This window comes from Ursus maritimus (genome assembly GCF_017311325.1).
Source record: "Ursus maritimus isolate PB19 chromosome X unlocalized genomic scaffold, ASM1731132v1 scaffold_X1, whole genome shotgun sequence".
In the NCBI taxonomy this organism is placed as follows: Eukaryota; Metazoa; Chordata; class Mammalia; order Carnivora; family Ursidae; genus Ursus; species Ursus maritimus.
The window spans coordinates 2,368,876-2,377,892 of NW_024423319.1; the positions used below are offsets into that span (position 1 = coordinate 2,368,876).

Consider the following 9,017-nt stretch of genomic DNA (forward strand, 5'->3'; position numbering starts at 1 on the left):
GGGGGCCCTACCTGGGGAGGGCAAGCGGCTGGGCACAGGCTGGCTAGTTGGCAAGCTTGGGTGTCAGGCAGTCAGTGCGTCTGTCGTCTTCGTAGGGCCCTCCAAGAGCAGCTGCTCACTCCTGGGCAGTTTGTGGAGAGAGGGAGACGGAGGCGGTGGGAGGGAGGCTAAAGGCTGGGCGGGCTGGCCGACAGGGAGGGGACAACGGCAGGAGGGGGCGGGGAGGGAGGAAAAGAGGGAGGGGGCTGGTGGGGCGGAGAGGGAAGGAGAGCGGGAGGGAAGAAGGGAGGGATGGGGCAGGCCTCCCGGCCCCCCTGGAAGCTTCAAAGGGAGCAATTTTCTTGTAGACGGCTGGGCTAGCTTCCCCCCACCCCCTTCCCGCCCCAGGCGCATGGGGAAGGGACACACTCTCACTCACACAAGGACCCTTGGTGTCTCTGGGCAGGCATAGCCTTAGATAGTCAAACTTTCCACTGCCCAGATAGGGACACTGAGGCCCAGAGAGGGGCGGGAACTGGCTTGCTGGCACTTGTAGGCAGAGAGCAGAAAGGGAAGGGAGGCGTGGGGGAGGCGGCCTGTGGCTGCTAGTCCAGTGAGTGGCCCCTGGAATTCTGTCCTGAGTCTGCCCAGAACCTCCAGCAGCCTGGGCCTGAACAAGGAGGTGGTTCTCTGCAGTCAGGGAGGCAGCCGTTGTGGATTTCTGGAAGGGCTTGATGCAGGCTCCCAGGTACTCTGGACATCCCAGCCCCCCACCCCACTCCAGTCTTTTTTCCCCTCAAAAAGAGGACTGGTCTTCTCCCTGTGAACTCAAGATGGGACTCAGCTGGGGACTGACAGGACGGTGTCACAGACTCTGGGGGTCTTCCCTAGCTTGCCCTCCCTGAGGCCCAGACAAGCTGAGAATGGAAGAGTGAGTCATCTTTCTTTGCTCAATCCATGCGGTCCCCTAGGATGCGATGAATGTTCTGTGGGTGGGCACTTCCTCAGGGCTGAGCCCTGTGCTGGCCACTTACAGGGGCGAATTGGGCCAGCCTGCCAAACGTCCCAGGAAGAGGCCATCATCAGCCACAACGCTGCGTGATCACTGGGAGCTCAGCTGCTTCCTGAGGGCCCAGAGGACCCCAGCTCCACCTGTGTCTACAGTCCAATGGGGTCCCCTTCCTCCCCTGGTCTGTGTAGCCAGCATGCAGTGGAGCCAGGCCACAGCCAGCCTCTGTCCTGGGCTGACACGGCATTGAGGAAGACTCCCACAGGCAAGGGGAGGGTTTCCATAGAGCTAGAAAGCGAAGCGAAGCGGGGAGCAGCGCTGAGGTCTGCAAAGCAAACAGAGGGAAGAAACTAAAGGCAGGCAACAACAAGATAGGACAGAATGCCCCTGAGATCAAAAGAGAAAACTGCATGGAGAGACGACAAGCTCCACAGGCAGAGGCTGAGGGAGGCGTGGTAGAAGTGGGCCCAAGAAGGGAGAACAGGGGTGAGGCCTGCGGGTTCTGCCCACCGGGCCAGCTGTCTAGGGCCACATGCAGGTGGGGTCTAGAAGGTTCTGCCTGGGGATGTGGCTGGGCCCGGATCCCCTTCCATGTGCACCAGCATCAGTTCAGGGCCCCTGGCCGAGGACCCGAGAAACATGGTGGCCTGATCAAGCCGTGGTGCCTGCCTGCAAGAAGCTTCCAGGCCATGGAGAAGAGAGATGTGGGAAAAACTGGGTCTGGGGTGGGAGCTCTTGTTTTCATGGGCGAGGTGGCTACAGATGCTTGGGACCCAGAGACTGGAGAGAACACATGCCCTTCCAGACAAGGGGAGTCATTTGTCTGCTTGTTCGTTTGTGTTTTTTTACTGTTTATTGGAGACATATTCAAAAGTCTCTGGCAATACAAAGTCTGTATCGTAGAAGCCCACGTAGCCTCACTGAGCTTCAGCGTCCCCAGTCACAGTGCCTCTGCCACGTATAAAACATTGTGCTCTGTGAAAGGAGCCCATCACAAAAGACATATTGTATGGTTCCACATGAAATATCCAGAATAGGCAAACCTATAGGGACAGAAAGTGCACCAGTGGTTTCTTAGGTCCGGAGGGTAAAGGAGGGTTAGAGGGTGACAGCTGAAGACACCAGTTTTCTTTTCCAGATGATGAAAGTGTTCTAAAGTTGACTATGGTGATGTTGCACATTGAACATACTAAAAACCACTGAATTGTACATTTTTAAAAAAGATTTTATTTATTTATTTGTCACAGAGAGAGACCACAAGCAGGGGGATCGGCAGGCAGAGGGAGAGGCAGACTCCCCGCTGAGTGGGGAGCCTGTTGCGGGACTCGATTCCAGGACCCTGAGATCATGACCTGAGCCGAAGGCAGACGCTTCACCAACTGAGCCACCCAAGCACCCTGAATTGTACATTTTAAATAGATGAATTTTATGGTATGTGAATTATCTTAATAAAGCTCTTTTTAAAAAGGGGAAAAAAAAACCCATGTAAGACATGACCATTGCCCCAAGGAGCCTTTAGCTGCATCTAAGGCCCCACCTGGCCTTGTGTCCCAAGGCCACCCTCCACTAGCCCTGCACTGTTCTCAGGCTGGGACCTCAGGAGCCATCACCCAGGTCCTCAGCCTCCAGGAGTGCCAGCGGGCACAAAAAGAGCCCCGAATACGGTGGCTGGAGCTCTGCTGGGGAAAGGCACTTCTGGGGGCTCCGTGGCTGAGCTCTGAGCCCTGTGGGGAGGGGACGGGAGCACTCTTGTTTCTCGCCTCCGCAGAGCCGCACACAGCACCAGAGGCTCGGAAAGGCTACCTGGAGCAGGTGACTTAGAGTAGACAAGAGAACAAGGAGGGAAGAGAAATGTTGGCAGTGGAAGGAATAGCACACAGCAAGGTGCAGAGGGTGTGGGAGCAGCAGGGGGAAGAGTATCACCACAATGAGGTGAGGCAGCCTCAGTGTCCCCTGCACAGTGCACAGCCTTGGGTGTTGGCCAGGCACGCTCCTGGAGGGAGCTTGGGGGTGACGATGGGGTGACACCCTGCACAGGGCACAGTATGCACCCTGGAGCTCTTTCCTGCAGTCGGGGGATGCATCTGGGGCAATATTTCCGTAAATACGGTTCTTGCGCCTGGAAGGCTCTTGTGTCTGTGGTTTGCAGTCTGCAATAAGGCATAACTGCACACCCGGCCCAAGGCCCACTGAGTCACTCGGCCGGCCTGGCCCTCTAATTTGGGGGCCACTCCCAGACCAGCCGGCAGCACCTCAGTCCCGGGGCCTTCCCCTTCCCCTTCCCCCCCCCAGCCTTCTCTTTCCCTGCAACCCAGGAACAACCTGAACCCCAGCTGGGCACAGCCTGTCCTTGTGGCCCCCTGCCCTCCGGCTTCCCAAGGCTGGGAGGAGGCAGCAGGAGGCAGGGGAGGGCAGGCCTGGAGGGCAAGGCCGGAAGGAAGAGCCGGCATTTCCTGAGGCCCCCATGCACAGCTGTCTTAGCTCCGCAAGAAAACGTGGTAGACAGGGCTGGCCGAGTCATGGGGTCGGGGGGGGGGTGTGTGTGTGAGAGGCAGAACCTGGCCTCTGCCAGCATGAGCCCATGGGGGATGAGGTCCCTCTCCCAGCATGCCCTGGACCTCCGGGACACCACCAGACAGGCGGCCAAAGCTCGAGCCTGGACACTGTCCCCAGAGGGCTACAGAGTGCTGGCTGACCCTGCTGCTCTAGGCCCCACTGCTGGATCCCTGCTCGGAGCCCCTGGTCCTCACCTCGCTGTTCGGGCCTGTTCCGCAGGACCCAGCCTGGAGCCCTAGAGTGTGAGGAAGGTGCTTGAAGGTAGCAGGGCAGAGGTAACAGGAGACAGGAGGGCTGGCGAGGGCAAGGGTGCTAAGGCAAGGGCGTGTGTAGCAAGGAAGGGAGCCTAGAGGAGGGAGGGGAAGGCAGGGCTGCAAAGCAGCTGTCAGCGGGGGCGGGGGGGAGGGCTCCTGGGGCAGGCCAATCTAAACCCATTGCCATCCTGTATGCCTGTGTGTGTGAAGGACCTGGAGTCAGCTGCAGCCTGTCCCCTAACAGCTGGCTTACAGCTGTGTGTGCCCTGCCTTCAAAGTTAGAGGGGGAGGCCCGGGAAAGAAGCAGGGCACACAGCAGGCAAGCTTCGAGTCACGGCTCCCCTTTGGGCATGAAACCCTGCCTCTGCTGGGGCTCCCTGGAGGATAGAGTCTGGAAGCCTGGGAGGTGGTCCAGCAGGTCAATGCTGCAGGGCTTGAAAGGGGCCCCTGCCGAGGTGACAGCAGTCGAGAGAGCTCCCCCTGAGCTCCAGCCCACCCAATTGCTGGTCCCATGAGCCTCTGGGGCCTGCAAAGAACATCATGGCCCTGAGTTCCAGGGGCCCTCTGCCAGCCCCCTTCTGGGGCCTTCCCGGCCTCCCTGCCGTGCTGTGTCTGCCTCGGCCCTGCTCCTTCCTCTCTGCCTCTACACGTCACTCCTCCTGTCTGTTCTTCCTGGCTCCTCGCTCCCTCCTTAGATCTTCCATCTGTCTCTCTGTCCCTTCCCTGGGCACTCAGTCAGTCAGCCTCACTGTTCTCCGCCCCCTGAGCACACGCGCTACTGGACCAGAAGCCAGGATGTGCTTGGAGAAGCATGATGGCAAGCAAGTATGATGAGCGCCACAGAGGAAAGCACACAGGCTTGGGTACTAGCCCTGGGTACTACATGGGGGTGCAGAGAGGGCTTCCTGCAGGGAGGTGGCTCTGCCCCCGGCCCCTGGGTTGCCTTCCAGCCTTTCCCTGGAGTGCTCACACAGGACTCTTACAAGCCAGCCCAAAGCAAGTGCTCTCACCCCAGGGAGCCCCCTTGCGCCCTAGTCTCCAAGACAAGTGCCCAGCAGGGTCACAGCATATACATGCACACGGGTCACTTCTTGAGCCAGCGACCCTGCCCAGAACTCAGCCGAGATCTCCGAGAGGGCCCTCGAGGCTCCTGGGCACTGCGGCCCCCGAAGCCAAGCCAGGATCTCCAAGTTCACGGCCTCGCATGCGGGCCTCACTCAACAGCCTCCTGGCTTCATCCGCTCCCCATCTCCACACCCTCAGTGGCGGGGCAGCGACAGTAGGGGAGCCAGGCCCATAGTCACCAGGGGGCAGCCCCTCCCACCTGGAGTGTCCCTGGAGGCTGGAGTCATAACACTGGGGAGCCCTGAGGTAGCATACCGAACTGTGCTCAGGGAGACCCTCTGGGTGCAAACAGACCCAAGAGGGAGCTGAGCTGCTGCAGAGTGGGCTGAGCCTCCACTATCTGGAAGTTTCCCAGCCGATAGCCGAGGTGTGGCCAGTGAAAGCTGGCACTCTCTATGCCAGAGCTTTTTTTGACCTTCCCCTGAGGACATAATCACACAGCGGCTCTCTGCCCCAGGCCGCCAGGGCTGTAATTTCAGGGCCCGAAGGGGTCTCCACAGAGGCCGGGCCTGTGTCTAGCTATCTTTAGAGAGGCATGGTCTGGGGTGTGGCTAGATGAAGGAAGGTGGACAGGGGGCTGTGCCACAGGGACGCATCTGTGGGCTACCCGCAAAACCGGTGAGACACAGGGAGGCTATGAAGCACCTCGGGATGCCCGTGGTCTTCCCCCAGGGGGAGGCCAGCCCCCAGGAGCAGTGCCTGCATCTTCCTGCTGCCTGCAGGCCTAGGAGGCTCTGGTGGGGGCAGTGGGTGAGGGCAGGAACCAGGGAGGGGGCCCGGCAGCCAGTGTCTCTTGGATCGGCCCTACGTGGCTGCCATGGTGGCAACTGCTACAGGGGCAGGGGCTGGGGGGTGGCAGGGCCTGCGGCACACCATGCTAGACATAGCCTTTGCTCCTTCCTGAGCCTGTTTCTCCTGGATGTGGGGGGCTTGAGCCAAGCTTGCCGCCGCATGGGGTATGAGGCAGGGAGCAGGCTTGGAGCCAGATATGTAGAAAGCTAGGCAGGAAGCCTGGCGAAGGAGCAGGAGGCTGACCCTTACGTGGGGGTGCCGGGGATAGAAAAGAGTAGGCAGGTTGGAGAAGAATTTGGAAGCCGATGGGCAGGGCTCCAGGACTGTGGCTGGGAGGAGTGGGAGAGGTACAAGTTTCCACTGAGGTCCTGGGGAGGAGACATCGGTCCAGCCCTAAGGGGTACACCTCTGCTCCCTGTCCCCATTCTCTACCACTGAACTTGTTGGCTTATGTGTCTCCTTCCTGGTCTCCACTTGTCCCCACTCTCCTTACCCTCAGTCTCCCCGCCCCCACCACCTCAGCACTCCTGTCTCAGTCTGAGGGCTGATGAGTGCCTCCCTTCCTGCCACCCAACTGTAGTCACCCCTCAGATGCCCAGCGCTTTGGGGTTACTGACTGTATGCTCCAATGGAGCCAGCGCCCGTCCTGAAGAGGGTCCAGTGACCACCACCATGCCGGCACAAGTGAGTGGAGGATATGGGGGCAGGGACACGGGTGAAGAAGGGGTGGCTACAGGGCAACTGGGGGTGGTGGTGGTGGTGAAGGGGGGCCTTCGTCCTGCCAGCAGGTATCAGGTATACTGCCCTGGCTGCCCTGGCTGAGGCTCTGTCTGGGGGCGTCCCACTGGGGGCATGCCATGCTGCCTGAGCCATCTCCCCTCTAGGACTGAAGAAGCCCCGGGGCTCTAGCTGCCGGCAACCCCGGCCCTGAGCTCCTGGCCCTCATGAGAGAATTGTACTCTTTTCAGGGCAGCCCCGTGTAATGATGATGGGCTAGACAGAGGTCCAGTCCCCTTACCGCCACTCAGGACTGGTTCAGCTCCAGAGCACCTGTGGGGCTTGGCTGGGCTATCACCTGTCACAGGCCAGCTTCTCCCTGGGCTACTCCTGTTCTTATCCTCCCCTCCCCGACGTGGTGGCCCCAAGAGCCTCCCAGTAAACTTCCTATGAGCTAATCCTTGCCTCCTAGTCCTAGTCGGTTTCTGGGGAACCTAGTGGCAGACACCCACTCGGGACTCGGGGCTTGGCTGCATCTCATTAAGGATCGGCTTCCAGGCCTGGGTTCAGCCCACCCGACAGCACTCCCAAGGGCCAAGTAGCTTCCGGTCTCAAGTGGGATTTATCCCAGTAATCACCGGTGGGCTGCCCCTGCCCTCCTCTGCCCCTCTCCCCCTACCGCAAGGCCAGGTTACCCTGACAAGTAGTGGGCCCTGGGATGTGGCCCTTCTCCCAGGCCCTCTGGTCTCATCTGCTCAGTAGAGGTAAGAGCAGCAGGGAGGAGAGGCCAGCAGAGGAAGGGGGTTTCATCTAGCTTGAACTTCCTGTGCCTCCCAGGGCCTGACCTCTGTGGCAGAGAAGGAGGGGCCTGGGGGCTGACCATAGCAGGAGAGCAGGGGCCAGGCCTGGCAGCCGGCTGGGGAGGAGGGGTCATGAAAGCTGGGAAAGCAGCAAGCCCTCCCTCCCATTGGGGCCAGCGCCTCAAGGGCTGCTGACCTCTGACCCAGCCCAAACAGGAAGTGCCATATCTGTGGGCCTGGGCCCGGGAGAAGAAGGAATGTAAGGATGAGTCCAAAGCAAACACTCCCCATGCTTCCCAGGCCTCTCCCCGCCCCCTGCCTGAGTCTGGCCCTTTCTCTGCTGAGAATTAGAGGGTGGAGTGAGGGTGAGGGTTGGGGGTGGGGGGCTGGCTATAGAATGGGACCCACATAAGACTTGCAGTTCCCAGGCCCAGACCCCAGCCAGAGCTGGTGGCTGGGCAAGATCTCCGCAGTAGGCACTTGGTGCCCTTCTTCCTTCACTCCACCCACATCTGGGCAGCACTGAAAGCTGGGGCCAGTCCCGCTCCTTGTTATATCCTTGATGCCCGTCACTTAGCTATTTCTCTAGCCCCCACACCACCATGAGCCTCCCACTCCCCCGGGGCCAGGGGCTGGGTCAGCTGTGCTCTCTGCTGGCTGTGCCCCCCCATCTGTCACCCTCCCAAACATTGGTGCAGTAGCATCATGAACTGTCAAGGCTGACCTGGTGACCCTACCCTGTTCCCAGTGATCTCCTCACAAGAGCAGGGCGAGTGCCCTAGGGACTTCAGGGGGCTCTGCAGACCCTGTGTCCCCACACAGCACAGCTGGCCTGTCCTGTCCTCAGGGCTTAGCAGGGCTGAGCTCTCACAGCTTGCTGATGTCTACGTCTGCCTCCCCCACCAGGCAGACAGGACGCAACTCTGGCCAGGGGGCAGTCACCCCTGGGTTCGCAAGGCCAGGCCTGGCCTCCCACAGACCAAGCACTCCCCAGCCTTCCTTGGCACCAGGTCTCACAAAGGTACATTCAGGTCCCACATCATTGCATGCCTGCCCCTGCCCCTAAGGTCTTTGGGTGGGGCCCTGGTGACCCACAGGCTGGACTGGGGATGTGTATGCACCAGGGATGGGGGAACCAGGGTAAGGGCCCTGGGACCTGGATTAGGGGCAGAGGGAGAGGGAAGGTGTCACTGGCCTTGGTACAGGTGTGAGTATGAGTGGCTTTAGGACAAAGGGTAGGCAGCAGGGGCCTCCGTATCAGCCTGTTCTGCCAACAAAGCCCATCTCTGTGGGTGCACACCTGGGACAGGGATGCTTCCTGGAAGAGAGGTACTGATGCTGTCTGAGCAGCTGAGCTCCTACATCCTTGTGAAGGGTGACTTTAGTACCCTGGCCAGGGCAGGTAAGATTGGGGAGGCTCTTGGAGAAGCTTCTGGAACCAGGCCCTCTTACCTCCCTGCTATTGAAGCAGTGTCCAGGATGCAGGCCCTGGGGGCTCTGTGCACAACAGAGCGCCAGCATGCAAATGCAGCTTAAATCCAGGAGGGAGAGAGGGAGGTTGGTGGCGGCTCCTGGGCTTGAGTGAAATGCATTTATTATGCTCAAGTCCAAATCAGCGCTGCACCCTGCTGGGCCACTTACTAAGTGAAGGGGCATCAGCAGTCAATGGGAAGGGCGAACATTTGAAGCAGCAGGGTCTTCTAGATCTTTCTCCTAGTAGTGCAAAAACCAAGTGGAGCTAAGGCCTGCCCCCCCCCCCAGCAGTCCTAAAGGAGCAGGGGGCTC

The 9,017-nt window shown here is 59.9% G+C and overlaps 1 protein-coding gene across 2 annotated transcripts in view; it reads right to left on the minus strand.

Annotated features, from left to right (window-relative positions):
* BGN (biglycan) overlaps positions 1-133 on the minus strand; it is a 16,660-nt gene extending 16,527 nt beyond the window's left edge. Inside the window, exon 1 of one of the 2 annotated variants that reach the window (XM_040627054.1) lies at positions 12-133. The gene's annotated coding sequence lies outside the window, so the exon portion shown is untranslated. The remainder of the gene's footprint in view (positions 1-11) is intronic. The other variant, XM_040627048.1, reaches the window with a different exon arrangement.
* Between the last annotated feature and the right edge of the window lie 8,884 nt (positions 134-9,017).